This window comes from Rhipicephalus microplus, chromosome 3 (genome assembly GCF_043290135.1).
Source record: "Rhipicephalus microplus isolate Deutch F79 chromosome 3, USDA_Rmic, whole genome shotgun sequence".
Classification (NCBI taxonomy): Eukaryota; Metazoa; Arthropoda; class Arachnida; order Ixodida; family Ixodidae; genus Rhipicephalus; species Rhipicephalus microplus.
In genome coordinates, this window is record NC_134702.1 from 16,288,568 (window position 1) to 16,294,957 (window position 6,390).

Genomic DNA, 6,390 nt, shown 5'->3' on the forward strand with positions numbered 1-6,390 from the left:
CGGAACGCGAGCCTTGTTGACAAAATTGCGAACCAGGCTGATCCGAGCTCTAACGTCTCAATGTTATTTTTTTTTCTTGCGACCGGCTTCTTCACCTCTTATTCGACAGCGTGCGGTTTCGATAATTTCTGACTATTATGCGCTCTTTCTACCTGTTATAGATATAGGGAATGTTGGTTAATGTTGTGTCCCACATATAAAAGTCAGATCTGAGAATAGATTCGAGAGCTAAAGGATGCTACACTAAAGGAAAAGAAGACTACTTGAGCGCTCACAGCGAACCGGTTTTATTTGAAAAGAAAACATAAAAATATGAAGCTGAGTACGCCACAGGCTCACGTGCGGACACATCAAGTGAGATATATGACAAAGGCTTATAATAAACAACGGTCAATCAACTGCAATAACTGGCAGCCTTGAAACATACCGATGTTTCTATAATATCGTCAGTGCCTTACATTTTTACGTAAGAAACCTCCAAAATCCCACTTGCTACGTGACCACTGTTGTAGTCAGTCGTCGCCTTGTGTCGCGTCCTTTCGAGCTCAAATCTATTCCAGAATGAACCAACTCTCCAAGCAAAGCATTTTATTAAGTAATATCCGAGTCTGACAGAGGCTCGTCGCCTGACACTATCGCTCTCTGCGAAAGATTTATCAGCCTAAGGGGTCAAAGGGCAACTCCGCGGGGACTCGCCTTTCGTGGCAGGCGATGCGGTCGACTGCGTGGGTCCGGACGCGCGGTCCACAGCGCGCGCTCAAGGGGGTCCACGGTGGTGGTAGTCCGGGTCCGAGTGGCGGCGGTCTCTTCGGTCGCAGCCGGCGGCGACACCGGACACCCGAGGGGCGCTCGGGTCGCGTGTCTTTCGTGGCTGCCGTCGGCTCCGCCCCCGCCTTCTCAAGAGAGCTGCACTTGATCGAGGCGACCGTGCGCGTCTCATTGACCGCGCAACGCTGCCGACTGCGCTGGACTGCGCGCGCTGGCCTTTCTTCACGCGCGCCAACGAGCGCTGAGACCATAGGGGTGCGCAAGGTTGCCCTTCAAGAAGGGGGGGGGGGGGTGAAGGTTATTCACAGCGCACCCCTCCCTATGATGTCAATGTACGGGGTTGACATTGCACCATTGGCTCTCTCAGGCCCTCCCCCCCCCCTTTCGCACGCCTACGGCTGCGGTCATGTTGGGGGCCAAATTCAAACCCATACCGTTACTCGGTCGGACCCTTCTCGTCATTATTCAATACCCACGGCTACGGCTTCGCATGTACTTTGACGATAATGGCGGTCATCAGACCCAGTTGTTGCATTGAAAGATATGTGCACTTCCCACCTGCCATTGGACCCTGCAAAGCTAGGGTCCAATGGCAGGTTTGCGCGAAGCACGTCATTGCTTCATTTTCAGTTTTGCATTGATTGCGGAGAGGTCGGCTTCTTTCACACTCGACCAACTGGAGAGGGGGGTGCTGCGCTAAAAAATACCGCCTCTTCCCTCCCCCTTCCTATAGGGAACCTTGCGTACAGCCACGGCTGCGCCGCAGAGGCACAGTCGCCACGGTTGTCATTTGTTCGTTCATCCACTCTGAACATTGTGTTTAAGGAGAAAGCATTAGACGCCTCATCAGACACGAATATTGACCGTCGGCGACGTCAAGAGGGATGCAAAAAGTTATCACGTGATGATGTAACCGCATGACTTCATTGCGATGTCGCAGAGCGCCCAGAACTTGTGGAGTCATTATGGCACCATCACATGGCGTCGTCGCTTTGCACTGCCTCCCCCGGAGGTCGGAGGCAGTGCAGCATCACGTTAGCTGCAGAAGGCGTTCCGACGGGAGCGTGAGAATACATCGACTGAGAGGAAACTCCAGATGGCTCTCGCCTTCGTGCTGTACAGGGTGAATGAATAAGGAGACCAGTGAGTTTTTGTTTGATTACCGAAGATTTGCGTAATGCAAGTCGTGTGTCATCTGATACAGTTCACCGCATCGTATGAAGGGTCGGCTCCTAGAATGAATATTCTGCTGCTTCAACGACCAGTGCTCATCGCGCCACTATACTACTAAGCAAAGCTATGTTTTTCTACCCCGTGCCATCCTGGTGGTATCAACAACAGAAGCAGTAGTAGTAGCAGCCCTCACGCAGGTGACATATTCAGAGGCGGTGTAAATAAATAAATAAATAAATAAATAAATAAATAAATAAATAAATAAATAAATAAATACAACGATATCATGATGATTATCGAAATAATGGTAATAACGCTCGTTCATCAAATATTTCATTTCATTTCATTTCACGTTATTTTCAATTCCAACAGAATAGATAAAAAAAACTGTTTGTACCCATAGCCAAAGGCTGGAATAGGGTCCAATGATGCGATAAAAAATGGCACAGTATCCAAACGATAGCACAAGGCAACAATAGCACATGTAGCAAAACAATATAACAAGACATTGAACCAGGATACAAAATGCTAAACATTGCGGATATAGTAAAGAAGGTTAGGCATTGTACAGACATATATATTCAGATACTCGAACTTGGGTAAGATAACAGAAACATGTAAATATAACGAAGTGATGATGATTATGATGCTCGAAACGATTATGACGACGATGATGCCCAATGTGATGACGATGTGCTAACGCCATTTGTACTTAACACCATCATTATCGTCATTGCTAGCATCCGGCGGTAGAGTGTACCATCGGTTGCTGCCACAGTGTGGAAGCGGCTGCATTTTTGTCTTGTTCCATCCGGACCCGATCGACGTGAAGCCCTGCTCCCCTGTCTGCTTTGGTTCTTTCACAATTTTTTGTCCCTTTCACGAATTTATACGCTAAATATATTAGAACAGCTGAGAATGTGGCATTCGAGGCACGTGATGCCGTATTCTAAAATTCGGCAGATCCCACGTACCTGGGAATCAACGTTATGCGAAGCATGCGGAGGGAAGGTGACCATGTTGCAATTTTTTTTATTGAGTAACACGTCATGAAATGACGCTAAATATATGTACAAATGTTGCACGCACAGACATATGCTCAAGAGTTGCAGATGTTCATATAACCAGTTGTTTGCACTTGTGCAACGATGCCAACTGGAACATGCGTATTGCAACACCGGAAGCTGATATGGAGCGCTGATGCTCGCGAAGATGCTGTCCCTGACCACTGCTACATAAATCAACTTCAGCGCATAGCAACTAACGACAATTTATATTAACCTGGCGTGACGGCCGTATCAAAGGAATGCATATGTAATGTTTAGAAAATTGGGTAGGCAGCACTGCAACCACTATTGACGTTTCACGAAGATTACTGTCTATTTGCACAGTATTTCCGAAACCTTTCGTAGCTCTCTGGTAGAATGTTTGACTGCCACGCAGAATGCTTGGTTTCGATTCCTGCTGGGACCCTGAAATTTATTATTTGAATTCGTCGGGCGGTCAACGCTGCCTATGTCAGGTTTTTCTTAACACTGACATTTATTCTATACCTTCGTTGGGTCGACGCTACTGATGTCGGGTATTCCTTAACGCTCACGCGTTAAAATTGTCCTGTGTGTTTTCGCCGTTCCTGGGTAGATACTAAGTGTCAATCACCTGTGGCACATACCCGCATACCAGCGGCACATACTCGCCTGCGGGTATGTGCCACTGTTTGGAAGGAAGTGTTTGACGACGTATGTGACGGGATTGTGACATTATTCATGTCTTGACCAGAGCGTCATATTCGTCAAACCATCTTACCCTCCCATGCTAATTATGGTTCACGCCAAGTGAAAGGGGTGACCTTGAGAGCACCCAAACGTAAGTGGCTAGATAGATAGATAGATAGATAGATAGATAGATAGATAGATAGATAGATAGATAGATAGATAGATAGATAGATAGATAGATAGATAGATAGATAGATAGATAGATAGATAGATAGATACGCTCAAAGTCGCCGAAGTTCGCTAAGAAATGCTTCGCATTTAAAACGAAAACCAAACGCGTGAGCCACTTTTCATGCCACTGTGCCCCACCAGATTTGAAAAATTGGGGTTGGGGGCTTAAGCTTCGCCTTTAAGAGCTGACGCAATAGCGACACTCTGTCCCTATAGTGCGTAGTTCAAACACTTAGTGTATACAATCTCTTCGAACTTGCTATGCACTCCCTTCAAGGCCTTAAGGGTGCAGTGGCACGTGTGCCTTTTGTAGTAAGTCACTGGCTTTAAAATATGAAGTCATTATGATAATCCTATGTTCTGATGCACAATGGCAATGTACGCTTGTATCAGGCATAATTAGGCCATTTTTCATGTTGTTTTGTGAAGCATGTGTACAGGACGCGTGTGTTTGTAAAACATGAAAGTTACTTTCACTGCATTTCCAAGAAAAGGAAGGTTTTTTTTCACGGTATTCTCATGCAGAGGCGTGATTGTGTGGTAGAACACCCACTTGCCACGCAAACGACCCGAGTTCGGTCCCCAATCAGACCAAGAATGTTTTATTATTTATGTTATTTTCGTCTTCTCGATTTTTCGGTCACGCAAAGCTGGTAATTTTTCGCTCACAACCAACAACGCTGACGCCAGAATGTTTGCGAAACGATCTTTTTAGCGCAATCACGTTAACATGCTAATGATTTATGATGCGTTAAACAACTGGGAGATTGGCCGCTTATAGTGCAGATGTTGCTGGAACACTGATTCCATCACTCGTCGGCCTACAGAGCAGTAGAGGCACTCTTGCACTTTTTGAGAACGATGGGTCTGTCGTATTTGGCCTATAACGTGAATTACCATTCATGAAGTAACCTAAAATATTTAAGGTTGCTGACTTGACATCATAAAAACTTCCTTGTGGCCGTAATGATTCAGATATATCAGTCTTTTTGTACGTGGTTTCATAGTTAGTCTTATTAATATTAGTTGCCCCGCCGTGGTGGTCTAGTGGCTAAGGTACTCGGCTGCTGACCCGCAGGTCGCGGGATTGAATCCCGGCTGCGGTGGCTCCATTTCCGATGGAGGCGGAAATGTTGTAGGCCAGTGTGCTCAGATTTGGGCGCACGTTAAAGAACCCCAGGTGGTCGAAATTTCCGGAGCCCTCCACTACGGCGTCTCTTATAATCATATGGTGGTTTTGGGACATTAAACCCCACATATCAATCAATTATTAATATTAGTTAACCACCGAGCTATTGTAAGTCGAGCCTGCGCTGTGTGCATGCCTGTCCGGTGTCATGCAGGAGCAGGCGCTTAGCAGTGATGCACGCACGCCTCATTGCTATAGGCGTGCATGATGCTGATGATGATGATGATAAATTATGACGCATGTGATCTCGTTCGCCAATCACGCACCCTCGCTCACTGACAGCTTCGGTGTCCTACGGTTTTCATGATGCGGAACGTGTTTATCAGTTTTATTATTGGTGTCGCCGTTGCGCTCATCATTATTAGCCTTGCATATAGCAAAAAAGGGGAACGCTACCAAGTCATCCCCAATATTCCTTGTTCGTAGAAGAGATATAGCTGTTGAACTTGACTGAACATGCAATTACGAAAGCTTTTTGGTAATAAATGAACGGGGTAAGAGAATAAACAGGGAAGAGCTGTGAACGTGACATTTTATTTGTGTCAATATTTATTCAAACACGTCAAGAGCGGCCCCGCTGCAAGTGGCGCAAAACTGGGTTACTACCTTTTGATAGTCAAACTCACTTTGCGAGAGAAATTTGTCGATTGCTTGATGATAACAGTCTGTATTAAAAAAAGACAAAGAGCAGACTTGTGCTATGTGAGTTACTTCAGGCCGGGACACCGAATTTGATGAGTCTGAGAGGTGCGAGAAACTATCGAGCACTTGTGTTACTGGCCGACTTACGCAGATGAGAGGCTTCACCTCCGCACTACTCTAAATCACCTGGACGGATACTCCTCCCCTTTCGAAGAGATATTGAGAGTACAGCATTGACGATCAGAGTTCCAAAAGGCAACGAAAGGGCTGCTTCGTTTTCTTTATTAAGGATACCGGGCTGATTAGCCGTATGTGATATCCGACGTGTAATTGTTACGTCGACTCCAACCGGGACTTTTCTCTCCTTATCTCTAACTTATCTTCTTCCTCCCACTTCAACAGGGCCGAGTGAGCTACCTGGTTCAGCCCTCGTTAACCTACCGGCCTTCCTTTTACCCGTATTCTTTTCCTGAACTTGTACAATTAAAAAACGATGGTCTTGGGAGAAACTAAGCGATGCGATGTGCCTTGTTTGTGACGTGATCACTGTGGCCGACAGTCCATTCAGGTTTTGTTCACACTACGTAACTACGCCGTCATGTGGAATGTGTGAGACGGGCACACCATTTTTCGAAGGCATAATCTTACAGGCATTCACGACGTACGGCATCG

The 6,390-nt window shown here is 46.2% G+C and overlaps 1 protein-coding gene across 1 annotated transcript in view; it reads right to left on the bottom strand.

Annotated features, from left to right (window-relative positions):
- LOC119181489 (metabotropic glutamate receptor 2) overlaps positions 1-833 on the bottom strand; it is a 38,437-nt gene extending 37,604 nt beyond the window's left edge. The window contains exon 1 of the mRNA XM_037432747.2: positions 697-833. The gene's annotated coding sequence lies outside the window, so the exon portion shown is untranslated. The remainder of the gene's footprint in view (positions 1-696) is intronic.
- Between the last annotated feature and the right edge of the window lie 5,557 nt (positions 834-6,390).